Below are 16,586 nucleotides of genomic sequence, written 5' to 3'. Positions count from 1 at the left end.
AGGGTAGCAGAGGCACCCCCACTCCTGAGAGCAGCTTGCTGAAAGCTGAAGGGAGACCCCTGGGGTGTACAGAGAGGAAAAGGGAGTATTCAGGGGACAAGAGAACAAATCCAGAGCTGTGGGTGCAACAAAAGTAAAAAAAGGCAATGATCGAGCAAACAGTGACTCTGGGCGCACCAAAAAACAAAGGGAGGGCCCTGGGGCACACCAAGAAGCACTGCAGAAAACTCTGGGACAGGGGAGAAAGCTAAATGAAGAACTTTGGGGTGTGCTGCAAAGCAAACACAGGGCCCTGGGGCACACCAAAAGACACACAGGGGGCTTGAGGGCAACCCAAAATGTGAATTGAGGGCTCCTGAGGGCATCAGAGGGCAAACACAGGGCTCTGGGGCAAACCAAAATACAAACGAAGGGCCTTGGTGCATACAAAAGGGGCCATAAGGCACATCACACGGCTCGAAGTGGCTGACGGGACAGTGCCTGCAGGCTCCCCCCTTCCCCACAGAAACTATCTCCCAGCTCCAGGCACACAGGCCTCATCCCAGACACACGAGGGACATGGTAAAGTGCTGAAAGCAAATCCGGAAGCAGCCTGGGGACCTCACACAGCCCTGGAGGGGCCCTGGCTGCCCCCAGGATGATGAGAAACGCCACCGACACCGCCCCAAGGTCCAGGCAATGCAAGGGAAATTCCCCACAGCCCTGCGAACAGCACTGGGTTCCCTGGGAACCGCAGGGACACCAAAGTACGAGGGACTTGGGGACCAGCTCCCAGCACCACACGCAATGTGTAACCTCCTCCCCTGGGCATCATCTTCAGGCAAAGCGATGGCAGGAACCACAGACATGAGTGCAAAGAATAAAGCAACTGTTTATTGTTTTACTGAACAGAAACAACACCTGGGCGCGAGTCTGCCATGCTTCCCCTTATCCTGTGACACCTGCAGAGTCATGACCACACCAGTGTTCATCCATCCGTCGGGGAAGGGTCAGCTCCTGCTGCTGCCCCTGACGTGGCAGGTTTCTGAGTAGTCAACAACCTACCCCCTCTGCTTTTTCCTTCAGGGATAGGATCCAGCTCTGAGAGTTGAGAGGAAAATGCCTGATGTCGCCTGCCTGTGCTTCTGCCCTACCCCAGACTAGAGCCCTGCAGGACACTTTCACAGCGCTCAGCTCGCCCGTCACATCGCCAGTCTCGGTGTGATGGGCCTGCGCCGCATGAAACCCGGACCTCAGGTCAGCGCACAGAGCTGAACGCTGGGTACAGGGGAAGGTTACAAACCTCAGAGGAGGGTTTGCAGCCTGCTGCTTAGGCTTCAGGGCTTACAGTTTATTATCCGAGGATTTAGCCCTTTTCGTTTATCAGTAAGCTGAAAACCCTGCACCCTAAGTGACAAACTGCAAATCTTGGAATGCAAATGGTTGCCAAGGCTTTAAAATTATGGATGAGGTTGGATTTTAAATTCTGTGCCCTGACTGCTAAATGAGCAAACTGTAAACTCTGACTGATAAAGACTGAGCCCCACAAAATAAAGTAATACACCGTAACTCCTGAGTGACAGAACCTCAACAACAAACTAAACAATAAACCTTAAGTGAAAAACTTCAAACCCTCAGCTTTAAGCAAGAAACACCAAAGCACCCATGAGCGTGAGAACCATACAGAGGAGCCATGGGGTTTTGCCCACAGTTTAAGAAGTTTCCCCTTCAGTTAGAAGGGCAGCAGAACAGGAAGACATGCACCAAAATCATGTGACAGTTGCTGTTTATAGGCTTGGTTTTAGCCACCATTCAAATGCGAGCATGTGCAAGAATCACACCACTGGACTGTACTATGCTGCACTTCCACTGAACCTACCTGAAACACTGCAAGCACTAATTCATCTCTGTTACAGACAATTAAATTTTTGGTCCTCTCAGCTCCATGGGCAAACAGCCACAGCCAACGACACCAGTAACCACCTAGGACAAAAACAGCTTCCACCTCCCAGCCCTGCTCACATACAGTGCAGTCCCAGGACTTAACTGTGTCCACGCTGCAAGTCAGAGCTCATCCTCCATGGCCAGCCGCAGATCTCCACAGAGCTCCCAGCTGTGTCAACACTCCTTCAACTGCTGGACTATACTTCAGCACCTGCAAAGCGGCCAGAACAGTTACTGAGAGGCACAGCCCTCCTAGAACTACTCCCTAGTCCAAGGCCCGGAACTGTTTCCACAGTTACAGCTGACCCTCTGTGCTGTTTCACTCACCCTCTCTGGCTCCATTTGATCACAGGGACGTCACAGCAACCCTCACATACAGTCAGGCTCGATCAGTCACCTGGCCACCTCCAGCCTTTGGTAGATGATACTCCTCAGGGAAACTGCCACTCACAGACACTCTCAGAAAGCGCTGTCCAGCCAAGGCAGGATAAAAACTAAGGCCTCCAAAAACTCCAAACTCTGGAGAGACTGAGCTAATGGGAAACTGACTCTTGCCATGACAGTGACAGCAGGAGGATTTTGCTTCACTTGCTCAGGCTGCCTAGTGGACAACAAAAGTGGCCCAAGTCAGACAGATACTGCTGGAAAGCCCTATGACATAAGTGTGCCAGAAAGCAGAGTCGAGCACAGGCTCCTGGAAAAGGAGCAGAGCAAGGCTGATGTAGGTCTTGCATAAAGGCAGACCTGACAAAAGTGGGCCCGATGCCAGCACCACGACCACAACTCGAGCTGCACCGCGCGGCAGCCCTGTCTGCGCACAGGCAGACAAGACGCAGTAACTGCAGGCCGCGCTGACGAGTAGGACAGACGACAACAGCAGCTCCAAACCGCCCTACCATGAGCACCTGCCTTACCACCCGAGTACTCGGAGCCTCTGCTGCTCTCTGCCTCCGTGACACCTTCCTTCCCCAGGAGCCTCTTCACTGCCTACTACATCCCCCACCGCATCTCTGGCCCGTTAGCGCCCCCCCACTGCACATCCACAGCCCTCTGCACACAGAGTCCCTGCAGAGGTGTCTCACGTGACCTGAGCCAGGCAGATCGATGGGACCCACTGGTCACTGCTGGCACCGGCCCGAGTGACAGGGAAAGAAAGAGAAGGGTGGCGAGCTGGACAGAGGGACAGGGACCGGAACTGGATGGATCCCGTCAGCCCGGAACAGTTCTCGCCACGCTCCAACCCCACTCGCCTGCCGAGCACGCAGAGCTCTCTGCGCACCGCTGTGCCCAAAGTCTGCTTGTGGGCCTGCTTGCCCGTTTCCCTACAGCTCCAGGGTGCCTGCGTCTGCCAGAGCGAGGGTGTGCGCACAGGTCTGGACTGGGGAGGAACCTTGTGTTCAGTCACGGTATTTCACTGCTCCTTGCGCCTTAGCCCCTTTCAGAGGCTTGACCCCAAATTCTCTCAGCCCTTAACAACTTCAGTACGTTCATGGCACCTAGTTTTTCCACATGCTCCAATCTTCCTTGCTCTTTCCTGTCCTGCTCAAAAACCCTCCCAGATCCTGTCTGTACTTACGTGCTTCCTTAAAACAGTACCACTGAAATCAACAAAACGGGCTGAACTGCTCCTCTTCAAGTTGCCGATCCTCAGAACATTACCCTGCAAATAAATCAAACCACCAAGGTCACTGTGAGAGTCTCGTTTTGGAGCTCCGCCCCCCCCCCCCCCCCCCCCGCAAAGCTTTCACGATGGTCCCCTAACCCAGGCAAATGCAGATCCTCCCTTAAGCACTGTAACAGTTTTTATTCTGGGATCCCGAGTTGCTGTCACGACATTAAGCAGCAAAGCAAGGCAAAGACAGCTGGGGTCACAGCTTACCCATCTAGCCACGAAAATTCTTATTTGAGGCCTCACTGCTTTTTCCTGGTAAACAGACCAAAATAAAGCTCCAAAGAGGCAGCTGAGGCTTCACACGGGCCTTGCGGCCCTGCTAGCAACAGCAATGCCGTAGCGACTGGGCTACCGGTCGCTGTTCCCCCCTCCTTTGCTGGTCCGTGAATTGCGGCTTATTACTCACAAGTCCAGTAAGGACGTGGCCGACCCTCCTACGGCCAAAGGCTCCTTGTCAGGACCAGGCGGAGAACCTTTCTGCTGGCGTTTCGATTCTCCTGGCCACTCTTGACATGCGATAACTTACAAAGGGCTGAGGACGGTGGCCTGTAGTTCTTCACGGCAGCACGCAGTCGTTCCCCGACGTTCTGAACGCCTAGGATTAACACAGTTTATAAATACAAAAATACTACCGCTACAGGGTGTAAAGCCAAGCTAAAATTTCTGCAACCAAAGAAAACCTCTTCGTGTCTGACGAAATGAGCCGTGTGCATCAGCGCCTATAGCTCAAGGCTAGCAACCCCTCCCGGGCGACGTTCTTCCGGCAGGCTGCGTACCCGAACTCCCCCGTCTTGCCTAAGAGTCTCCGTTGGGACATGATGTAATTTTGCCAGCCAGCGCTTGTTGATGGAGGCATAGTAAAATCCATCACCCTACAAAAGTATAAAGCAAAGCAAAAACCCCCAAAACCATTCAAAGCTCTGCAGAGAATCATAAGAATCCAAAGTTGTTTATAAGCACAAAAAACGGATCTAATACACGCACACAAGCAAGGTAAACGAGAATACGCAAGCCACAAATACTGCCTCCCCCAACCCCTCTTTTGGAAGCTATGTCGACAGTCAGGCTTGCTGTGAAAGGGAAGGTAGACTAAGTAGCCGCTAGAGATTAATCTTTCAGAAACCTTCTGCGTCCATGTTTTTGGCACAACCGTGCTCTGTCAGTTCAGACACGCGCAAGAAGATCCACTTCTTGTGACGCTTGCACAGTAAAGCCCCCACCGCGCCCCGCTCGTTAAGATTAGTGCCCACTGTGCCACTTGTAGAGATGATACTCTGCTGTCTATTCGCTTCCCTGACATTAGCTACTACAGAGGGAATTGAGCAGATGGGATTGCCTCGGTGCTCTCAAAGGGAAAAGCCTCAAAGACAGTTACCAACCAGACTGCTGCTAAACACACTTTCTCACAGCTGGAGAATTTCTGTTCTGGCCCCAAAGGGGATGCAAGGATGATGCTACTGGCACCCACTTTTCCTTACTGCTGTTTTCTAACGGTGCTGCTCCCACGGAGTCAGCAGATGTGGAAAGCATTACTGAAAAAGGCTTGCCTTGTCCTGGGAGTTTGAGGGCAGCAGATTTTACAGCCATTTCTTCCAGTCCAGTGAAAGCAGCGGCACGTTCCTTGTTCCATTCCTGACTCCTTTCCAGGAATTTCCACCACGGCCTGCTGATACTGGAAAAGCTACGTTAACACTGCTGGAGGAAATTAAATCCTCCTAAAACTGCTCTAAGTTGGAACTGATGAGAAGGAGCCTTAACTCCACAAGGCTTTAACCTTTCTTCTGTCTGCTGTCTTTCCCTTTCCCCAAGTACCATTGCCAGGCATTTAACCTGGGGCTGCGCTAACTGAGCCTTCCTGAAAGCGATCTCTTAATTTTACAATTCGGACACTTCTGTCTCTCTGTCTCTTCAGAGACTCTGGCCACTTGACCACCATTACCCTAAGATAATAGCTTGCTATCTTGTAGTTCTTAAAGTATGATGCTTCATAGACACATAAAGTCACACGTGCAAAAATATACGTACGTAGCATACTTTTTGTAACGCGTACAGACCTTCAGACCTTATATGTTGGTGATCTATTAGTCCAACCGCTATTAATGGCGATCCTTCCTCGCCAGGAGGAACGGGCTTTCCCTTTTTGGGCGATGCAGGCAGCTCTCAGTTGGCTACGTTTGATTTCATTACTTCAGCTTGCTTACGTTTTTCTGGTCTCTTCAACTTCAGCCATAGCAATTAATCTAAAAATTAAATACGACATCTTTCCCTTTCTACATATGCACGTACGATAACAAAACAAAATAGAAACAACCAAAGCAAAACTAAGGCAGATACAGTGAACAATATCCACGGGGTAGGAACGGGTTACTTAGTCTTCAGTGCTGCCTCTGGGAGGCCGAAATAACTAACAGCCATTATCAAGAGTTACCTTAGTCACCCATGCCAGAACACCTCCTACTGCAGCAGGTTCTGGTGATATCAAGGGTCCGCTAAACTGCATTTTTGCTTCCTTGCTTCATCCTGTCCCTTCGGTATTAATCATCAAAAAACTGCTTGTCCAGCTTTTCTCTTCATCAGCATTTGCTATCATTGGTTCCATCTCTGTAACAAAGAGAGAAACTTGCATTTCATTGGCTGTGAAACACTTAGATTTATGTGTGTTCTTTTTCTCTTTACTGTATTCTTTTTTTTTTCTTTTTTTTTTTTCCCTTTCCTTTTCCTTAAAGGAAAGGTCTTAATACAGCACCTTGCATCATACTTTACAGGGTAAGCAGTTTGGAAACATGACATACAGCAATTCGGGCTAGGTTATTAGACAGGCAGGCACATCACCTAATACTTACCTACACCATCTTCCATGAAACCTGATTTTTATTCTGCTTCAGTATTATTGTTACTGTTCAGTAGCCTTTCTCAAACCCTTGTATACGCACACTTAACCGACAAGTCTCTCAGCCTTTAGCTAAACGGAAGAATGACAGCACTTTTTTTGCCTCTCTCTGCTTCAAACCTATCACCTTTTTGATACAGCTCCTAGATTCCTGTTACACTCGGATGCTGGCCTCACAGGTGATGACCAAAACAAAGAACTGGATCGCTAGGTCGAGCTGTGTCTCTTCAAGATGTCCCCCTTTGGTGGACTACCCTGCCAAACAAACCAAGAAGACTGACGAGGCTGTGAGGGTATCAGATCTCTGGACCACTTCTCCAAGGCTTTCCGGGTGATTGACGTAACCGCTTCTCTTCACGTTACTCAAAGCCACATTCATCTATTACTTAAAACTAAACAGTTTCTTTTTTAAGAGAGGATTGTTGTTGAAACTTTACACGTAGTCCATAACCCGCTACGCATCATCTCTAGTCCCTTCTGCTTTCACAACACTTTCGGTAATTCAGGGTTGTAATTAAGAGCACCCATTGTCCTATGGGCTGGAGTAAGTCATTTCTCCTGCTCTGAGGAGGTGCCTAAAAGCCATGCTGTTTTCTGTAGTAGCATCACTGGGGCTTCCCGTAGCCCACCAGCGTTCTCTTAGGCTCTTCCTGAGCCCTGTATTTTTTTAAGGTTATTCCTTAACCAGCAATTTTATGTTAAGTTGTTCTTAAGCACTGTGCACAATGCACTTATCCCAGACTAGCCGCATTAACAGAGTCCTCTTGCACACACAGAGGCTTCTAAGAGGTGGCTCAGAAGAAAAGAGAGAAAAGTCTGCTTGTCATCTGTGCACCCACCCGTCAGCATTCTTCACCGAGAGGTGCTGTAAATTCCCTTTTCTCTAAAGTGGGACTGAGTCAAGGGGGAGACACAAATCACCCCCCATATTTATTAGAACACCTCACTGCCATGGGCACTGGGTCTGGGAGTGGCTTTAGGATTGCTTGGGGCTTTGGGACATCAGGCTACTGTGCCACTGCTGGAGACATCCGGACCCCTATGCAGCATACGAGAGCCTGGGGAGACATCAGAGGCAACGGAGGACCCGTCACTACATACTGAGCTGGGGAAGCCCACGGCTTTGGGGCAGCTGGACAGGAGGGAGCGGGCCTTTCAGTCAGTCGGTGCCCGCATTGGCTGGCGCCCACACTCTGTGCCTGGGGGTGGGGGAGGCCTCCAGGTGCCTGGGAGTGTCATTCTTCTATCCATCTTCTTGCTTGCCTAGCCACAACTCTCAAGGAAATAACCTGGGGCTGCACTAATCGTACCTGACTAAAAGTGACCTTCAACCTGCTTGATCCAGAAGTTTTAAACCTCCATGTGACTTACCAGCACTCTCGGGTGTGCCTGCCGCAACAAGAGCTGTCCTCCCGCGGACGCCGCGCCACAAGCCCGCTCTGGGGCCCGCCTGCCTCCCCGCTCCTCCGGGCCGCGTCCGCAGGGGCGAGCGCACGTCCCGGACCGCACTGGCGAGGAACTGGGGTCCTAAAGGCGACACACGGAACAGGGAAAGTCAGACCCGCACTCCCGGCGCGGCGCGGGCCCCAGCCCCCCCGCCCCGCCGCCTCCACGCAGCGACGGCCGCAGCGGGCAGGACACAGCCCGACGCCCCCCACTCGCCTCATCGGGGCCCCCAGATCCTCGACTCCAGGCGGCCTCGGCCCTCACCCGCCGCCGCCGAACGAAAACGCCGACGCTGCTCGCCGCCATGCTGCTCGCCGCCATGCTGCTCGCCGCCGCGCATGCGCCGGCCGCCAACGCAGCGCGGCCGCCGCGCCGGCCCGGCGCTCGAGCACCGCGCATGCGCCGGCTACGGAACGGCTCGTGGGGGGGGGGGAGCGAGGGGGAGTGAGTGAAGCAGGAGGGAGGCGAGATCCGCAATGGCGCCCTCGCGTGCTTACGGCGCGGCGCTGCAGCCGGCCGGCTCACGCGTGCGAACCGCAGCCCGCCGCGGCCCCGCGGGGCTCCCACCGAGCAGCGAGCGCCCCGAGAGTGCTCTGCCCGTGCCCGTGCCCGTGCCCGTGCCCAAGAGAGCGGCGGGAATCAACGAGCAGGCTCTGGTGCTGCACCAGTGAGAGGGCACCGCCCGTCCCCGCGACACCAAGAAGCACCGATAAGGAACAGCGCTCTGCCCTGCTTCCTGCCCTGTACCAGGGAAAAACAGGGAAATTCCACTGTCCCCGATGACCTACGGGGACTCTCACGTGAGCGACACACGTCCAGACACAGCGGGCCACTGCTGCAGGGCAGAGAAGGCACAGGCACCTGGAACTACAGCTCCTGGCCTGCCACAGAGCACAACGCGGGCAGCCGGTGGGAACCCCGCTGACAGAGAACTGCTCCTCCTGCCCCCTCGAGAGGCGCAACATGGTCTCCCAGAAGCCCAGGATGTGAAGACTACACCTCCCGGCATGCCATGCAGACTAACATGGCCGCCGGGAAGGCCTCTGCCAGAAAACTACATCTCCCAGCATGCCGTGCAGATTAAAAGGAACTCCCGGAAGCTCAGTGCCGGAAGACTACTGCTCCCGGCATGCCGCGCAAAACAAGATGGCCTCCTCTTCAAGTTGCCGGCCCTCAGAACGTTGTCCTGCAAATGAATCAAACCACCGAGGTCACTGGGAGGGTCTCGTTTTGGAGCTTTTTCCCCCAAAAAACGCAAATGCAGATCCTCCCTTAAGCACTGTAACAGTTTTTATTCTGGGGTCCCAAGTTGCTGTTATGACATTAAGCAGCAATGCAAGGCAAAGAGAGGTGGGGTCATGTGACGGTGTGCTCCTTCCCCCCCCCCCCCCCGCCCCCGATGTGCTCTCTCCCCCTCAACCTGACCTCCCTGTAAACAGCACGTATGCAGGGGCTAGTTGAGCATACGCCAACTAAGGCCCCTCTAGCATGAAAATAGGACTATGAGTCAATCATCCCCCCCCATAAATATGGGGCAGCCCAGAGCCCATTGAGCTCTCCTGCAGGGCAGCGGGCTGCACTGCAGAACCTCCTCTTGAGCAGGGATGCCTCTCAAGGTTAGTCCTCGAGGTTGAGAGAGATTCCTTACCCGCGACAGATCCTCAGCAAGTGATTAATAGCATGCTGAACTTTTGTGAACTTTGCAAAACTTTTCTGAGTTATAGCTCTGACTAATTGCACGCATCATTCCTTAGACATAAACTGTTGACCAAGTCTGGGACTAAGACTGGATTCAGCTGCACCTAGGCTCCTCTCTGAAGGAGTTTAGAAAGCAAGGGGGTCTTTTCCGAACCCCGTGACTCAACGGGAGGATCTCCTTCGCACACACCCGTTTAGACATAAACCATTGACCAAGTCTGGGACTAAGATTGGATCCAGCTGCACCTAGTCTCCTCTCTGAAGGAGTTTAGAAAGCAAGGGGGTCCAGTCTGAACCTCGTGACTCAACGGGAGGGTCCCCTTTGCACTTGCATCTGACCCTGTCCTTCATGCAGTAAATAACTGAGTGAACCTTGCCAATTGAACCTCATTAAATCATTCTTATTTACGATTGAACTTTGTTAAGTCGTTATCTTACTGCAATAAACATAGTGCTGCTTCCCTCTTATGAGTGAAGTGCATCGCTCCTTTGCGACAGGTCACAGCTTACCCATCTAGCCACAAAAATTCTTATTTTAGGCCTCACTGCTTTTCCAGGTAAACAGACCAAAACAAAGCTCCAAAGAGGCAGGCGAGGCTTCACACGGGCCTTGTGGCCCTGCTAGCAACAGCAATGCCGTAGCGACTGGGCTGCCAGCTGCTGTTCCCCCCCTCCTTTGCTGGTCCGTGAATTGTGGCTTATTACTCACAAGCCCGGTAAGGACGCGGCCAACCCTCCTACGGCTGAAGGCTCCTCATCAGGCCCAGGCAGAGAACCTTTCCGCTGGCGTTTGGATTCTCCTGGCCGCTCTTGACACACGATAACTTACGAAGAACTGAGGGCGGTAGCCTGTAGTTCTTCATGGCAGCACGCAGTCGTTCCCCGACGTTCTGAACACCTAGGATTAACGCAATTTATCAATACAAAAATACCACCGCTACAGGGTGTAAAGCCAAGCTAAAATTTCAGCAACCAAAGAAAACCTCCTCGCGTCTGTGGAAGAATGGTTAAGTGAAAAGGGGCATGATCTCTTAGAAGTGAGCAATCCTATCTTCACGATGGAGGGAGGATCCCACGGCTATGTGAACTGTCCTTGAACATTCCTAGACCATTACAAAAGGGGAAGGCAAGTAGTGGTAAACAAGTCAAGGAGGGGGCCGACAAGCCCCTCCACGTGAACAGCAACTTTGCACCAATCATGTATTCGCTTTAGGCGTGTGAACAGAGACTGTAAACCAATCATATAGCTATTGCTAGCACATGCTCTATCGCCTGTCTATATATACTCTGTAACAGCTTGAATAAAGGGAGAACGATCATACTCACATTGAGACTCATCGTTACTCCGGGTCCGTCTCCCACTCCGACACGCGTCTGACACAACGAGCCATATGCATCAGTGCCTATAGCTCAAGGCTAGCAACCCCTCCCGGGCGATGTTCTTCCGGCAGGCTGCATAGCTGAACTCCTCCGTCTTGCCTAACAGTCTCTGTTGGGACATGACGTAACTTTGCCAGCGAGCGCTTGTTGATGGAGGCATAGTAAAATCCATCGCCCTACAAAAGTATAAAGCAAAGCACAAAACAAAAAAAACATTCAAAGCTCTGCAGAGAATCATAAGAATCCAAAGTTGTTTATAAGCACAAAAAGTGAATCTAATACACGAACACAAGCAAGGTAAATGAGAATATGCAAGCCACAAATACCGCCTCCCCCCAATCTCTGTTTTGGGAGCTATGACGACCGTCAGGCTTGCTGCGAAAGGGAAGTTAGACTAAGTAGCCGCTAGAGATTAATCTTTCAGAAACCTTCTGTGTCCACATTTTTGGCACAACCGTGCTCTGCCCCTCAGTCAAGTCAGACACGCACAAGAAGATCCACTTCTTGTAACACTTGCTCAGTAAACCCCCCCACCCCACCCATTAAGATTAGTGCCCCCTGGGCCACTTGGATAGATGATACTCCGCTGTCTATTTGCTTCCCTGACATTAGCTACTTCAGAGGGAATTGAGCAGATGGGATTGCCTCGGTGCTCTCAAAGGGAAAAGTCTCAAAGAGTTACAGACCAGGTTGCTGCTAAACAGTCCTTCTCACAGCCGGAGAATTTCGGTTGTGGCCCCAAAGGGGATGTAAGGAGGATGCTACTGGCACCCACTTTCCCTTACCGCTGTTTTCTAACAGTGCTGCTCCCACGGAGTCAGCAGATGTGGAAAGCATTACTGAAAAAGGCTTGCCTTGTCCTGGGAATTTGAGGGCAGCAGATTTTACGGCCGCTTCTTCCAGTTCAGTGAAAGCAGCGTCACGTTCCTTGTTCCGTTCCTGACTCCTTTCTGGTAATTTCCACCATGGTCTGCTGATACTGGAAAAGCTACGTTAACACTGCTGGAGGAAATTAAATCCTCCTAAAACTGCTCTAAGTTGGAACTGATGAGAAGGAGCCTTAACTCCACAAGGCTTTAACCTTTCTTCTATCTACCTGTCTTCCTGTTTTCCCGAACTGAATTCCCATGTAATTAACATCGGGTTGCAACCAACTGAGCCCTCCTGAAATTGATCTCTTAATTTTACAATTCAGACACTTCTGTTTCTCACTTCCTCTTCAGTAACTCTGGCCACTTGACCACCATTCCCCTAAGATAATAATTTGCTGTCTTCTAGCTCATAGAATATGATCCTTCATAGATACATAACATCACACACAGAGAAATACATGTTTGCATCATACTTTTCATAATACATACAGACCTTCTGTTATATATTGCTGATCTATTATCCTGATCACTATTCGCAGGGATACTTCCTCAACAGGAGGAATGGGGTTTCTCTTGTTAGGAGATGGAGACAGCTTTCAGTTGGATACATTTGATTTTATTACATCAGCTTGCTTACATTTTTCTGATCTCTTCAACTTCAGCCGTGGCAATTAATCTAAAAAGTAAGTATTATCTTTCCCTTTTTATATGTGCATACATGATAACAAAACAAAATAGAAACAACCAAAGCAAAACTAAGCCAGTTACAGTTAACAATATCCACACAGTAGGAATGGGTTACTTAGTCCTCGGTGCTGCCTCTGGGAGACTGAAATACAAACATTCATTATCAGTAGTTACCTTAGTTACCCATGCCAAAACACCTCCTTTTGTAGCGGTTTCTGGTGATATCAAGGGTCCGCTGCATTTTTGCTTCCTTGTTTTATCCAGTTCATTAGATATTACACTCATCCATCTTTTCTCTTTGTCAGCATTTGCTATCGTTAGTTTCATCTCTATAATAAAGACAGATACTTCACCTTTTATTTTCAAGGAGACTGTGTTAAATTTATGCAAGTTCTTTTTGTCTTTACCCTGTTCTTTTTCTTTTTTCTTTTTCTTTTCCTTAAAGGAAATGTCTTAACACAGCACTTGCCATCGTATGTTACAAGGTAAACTGGAAACATTACATTCAGCAGTTAAGGCTAGCTTATTAGACAGGTAGGAGCATCACCTAATACTTACCTACACCATCTTCCATGAAACATTATTTTTATTCTGGTTCAGGATTATTGTACTCTCTCAAACCCTTGTATACATGCATAACTCAATTCTCTCAGTCTTTAACTACACGGAAGAGTGATAGCATGTAATTTGCTTCCCTCTGTTTCAGACCTATTACCCTTTCGATACCTTTCCTAGGTTCCTCCTGTACTTGGATGCTTGCATCAAAGATGATGGCTGAAATGAATGAGTAGATCACTAGGTCTAGCTGCTTCTCTTCAAGTTGTCCTCCTTCAGAGGATTACCCTACAAAACAAATGAGAAAACCAATGAGGCCATGAGGGTATCAGATTATCAGTCACTTCTCCAAGGCTTTCAGTGTGATTGATGGAACCACTTGTATTCACATTAGGTACATTCATCTATTACTTAAGTCTAAACTGTTTCTGTTCAAGGGTCTTTTGTTGTTGTTTTTTGTCTGTTTTTTTTTTGTTTGCTTTTTAATTTACATATGCTCCATAACTTCCTGTGCCACATCTCTAGTCTCTTCAGCTTTTACAACACTTTTGGTAATTAAAGGTGGTAATTAATAGTACTCATTGTCCTAAGGGCTGGAATAACACATTTCTTCCTTGAGGATGTGCCTAAAACCCATGCTGTTTCCTGAAGCATGATTGGGACTTCCCACAGCCCTTCAGTCTTCTCATTGACTTTTCATGAGCTTTTTTTTTTTTTTTTTTAGGCTATTTCTTGTTCTGAAATTTTATCTTAATGCTCTCCTTAAGCATTGTGCACAGTGCTATTATTCCAGACTGGCCACATTTAGAATCATCTTGCACGTACAAAGGGTTCTGAAAGATGGCTCTGAAGAAAAAGAGAAAATATCTGCTTGTCAGCTGTGCATCCACCCATCAACATTCTTCACCAAGAAATGCTGTAAATTCCCTTTTCTCTAAAAGGGGACTGAGTCAAGGGGGAGACACAGATCACACCCAATACTTATTAGAACATCTTTTATAAATCAATCTGTTATTATTAATAAAATCAAGCTGCTATTACCTATTGTGAATAGCTACTCACACAAAACATCAGGTTGGTGGGAGCTTTAGAACAAGGTATGGGGGCCCTTGGACAGGGCTTGATGGTGTTTTGGGTCTTTGGGATTGCTGCAGTCCCATTACAGGTGCCAAGGAAGATCCCAGAGCAGCATGAGACCAGCAGGAATCACATCAGCATCCAGCAATGACGGTGCCAAGCAGGTAGTGGGGCTGTCCAGTTCAGCCTCACTGTTTCTAACTGACTCTAATGACATCTGCGTTAATTGAGAAAAAAGGGTATTGAAGGGCTACCTTGCTGCTATTCGGATTTGGGAGTGGTATTGCGGTTGTATGGGGTTTTGGGACAGACTTGGGGGGAGTTTCTGGAGTTGATGACAGCACTGGGGCAGAGTTTGGGGGTTCTTGGGGGCTTTGGGGCAGGATTTGTACGTGGTTTAGGGGCTGGTTTGGGGAGGCGAGTTTGCAGGGCCCTCACGGTGTATGTGTGGGGGGAGGGGATTTTGCAAGGAAGGTTTGCGGGGGGGAAGAGGGGGAATTACAGGCAGGGAGTCAGGGTAGGGCAGTTCTATGTCAGAGGAGAGCTGAATGCGTATCGGTGCCCGTACTTTGGGTGCTGCATGTGGCTGCTGTGTTGCAGAAGGAGCCGTGGGGGACCACAGAGGATGCATCAGGGTTGATGTTAATTTTAATGCTGTGTGGGACCAGGCTGCTCCACAGGGCTCAGGGTAGCTCTGGAGACCCCAGAGAAGCTCCAGAGATCATAGGAACAATCTAGAGATGCTATAACTGCCTCGGAGTTACTGAAGAAGCCATAGGGATAATGAGAAAAGTCACAGAGACTGTGAAACAGACCCACAGAACCCATTGTAACCCTGGAGACCCCAAAACTGGTGACCTGGAATCAGAGTGAATACAAGGAAGACCCAGAGATGAGTTAGGATCACTGATGGTGTCATTTCCAAATTAGCAGAGCAACCTGAGCTCTCTCCTAGTTCATCAGTTGGTTGTTGAAAATTTTTCTTAAGCTAAAGCAGCTCTAGTCATGCCCACATCCCTGTGTATGCTACAATTCTTGTAGCCTCTGTGCTGCTGCCCCATGGCAGGATGGAGACCGCCTCTTGCGCACTCACCTCTATCCTCTGTGCAGGCGCAGGAAGCAGGATACTTGGTACAAGAATGAACAGTGTAGTGTGAGGCACTTGCTCCTGCTCTCAGTTGCCCTTCCTTCCACTAGGGAAGAAGCACATATGTGAAGGACCTCCAAGCGGCAAGGTGCCAGTTCAGAGTCTCCAGCTTCTTTAAGGAGTCCAATACAGAGTAGCACTTCTGCAAACAACAAACAAGGGAAGGAGAAGGAAACAGAGAGCACCCAGACCCCTAAAGCACTAGAAGTAGCTATTATGTTTCCTTTTCACCCAACCCAAACCTAGCTGTTTGTAACCTTTACTTGAAGAAGTGCAACATGGCCTACTGCTGCCTTCCCTATATCTGAAGGAATGTGAATCAGAAGTCCAAGTTTTGTCATTTTTCCCTAACTTTAGCTCTGACTCATCTCGAATTCCAGTAATGAATGCATGCTGTTCTAGCTTCCACCTTCCCAGCGAAGTGCAAGGTCTAAGTGACTATGACTACGAAGAACACCCCTGTACATCAAACTTAGTTGCAACTCTCTTGCTGCACCAAGCAGCAACCACACTTTCCAATCAAAATTGCATGTTTTAGCATAAACCGTGCTAATGGTAAGCTGCTTTGACCCCACTGTAGACCTTCTTTCAATTCACATGCAACAAACCTCAGTTATTCCTGTGAAAATCTCCACTGCACAAAGTCAGTGAAAGAACTGCTCCCAAGCCTTCAAGCAGTGTGCAAAGTCAAAAAGAAAAAACAAAAAACAAAAAAACCAAAAATCTTTTATCGTAAAGCTCCTTTCTCACTATTAGAACAAACAGTTATACAGTAACTTCTACAGCACCAGCTCTGCAATATTTCTTTGAATATTCTCGTACTTCTGTCAAAAGGCTTCTATAGTCCATTTCATTTCTCTGCCAGCATACTGTCATTTTCAATTATAGCTTCCTCAGAATGTTTTTACTTCTCTCATTTACAGTCCTCTCCTGGCACACTTTATGCAGTAAACATGTGCTTTCTCAATGTCTCAGTATCTCCTGAACAAAACTGTACTGTCAGCATCTACTCTTTATGGCTCCTCTTATCGATAACTGTTGTCATTCTCTCCAATAAAATTAAAACATATACCTCATGCCACTGACCCCATGGTCCTGAACTTTGGAGCAGAAATGCTTGCAAAAAGAACATACACTTCCTTGCTTTACAGAAAAAGTAACTATTAAAGTAATATATAGTAGTTGCACTGACTAGGTTTTTTTTCATCTTTGCCTGTTTACACTTTTTCTAAATCAGAG

General features: G+C 49.2%; 1 long non-coding RNA gene across 7 annotated transcripts; it reads right to left on the bottom strand.

Annotated features, from left to right (window-relative positions):
• Window positions 1-851: 851 nt before the first annotated feature.
• On the bottom strand, window positions 852-9,179 carry LOC136993550 (uncharacterized). Of its 7 annotated transcripts, none has more exons than XR_010885917.1 (9): window positions 8,148-8,282; window positions 7,857-8,012; window positions 6,024-6,196; window positions 5,143-5,835; window positions 4,276-4,467; window positions 4,002-4,190; window positions 3,500-3,583; window positions 2,251-2,524; window positions 852-2,134 (listed from the first exon to the last, which is right to left on the bottom strand). It is a non-coding gene; the product is annotated as an uncharacterized lncRNA (long non-coding RNA). The 7 variants fall into 7 exon arrangements; XR_010885916.1 differs by having other exon boundaries at window positions 852-2,524; window positions 5,143-5,267; window positions 5,650-5,835; XR_010885918.1 differs by having other exon boundaries at window positions 852-2,524; window positions 5,143-5,258; window positions 5,650-5,835.
• Window positions 9,180-16,586: the final 7,407 nt, after the last annotated feature.

The sequence above is a fragment of the Apteryx mantelli genome, chromosome 17, assembly GCF_036417845.1.
Source record: "Apteryx mantelli isolate bAptMan1 chromosome 17, bAptMan1.hap1, whole genome shotgun sequence".
NCBI classification, from domain to species: domain Eukaryota; kingdom Metazoa; phylum Chordata; class Aves; order Apterygiformes; family Apterygidae; genus Apteryx; species Apteryx mantelli.
The sequence above is the reverse complement of the archived record's forward strand: the minus strand, read 5'-3'. Positions and strand labels throughout refer to the sequence as shown.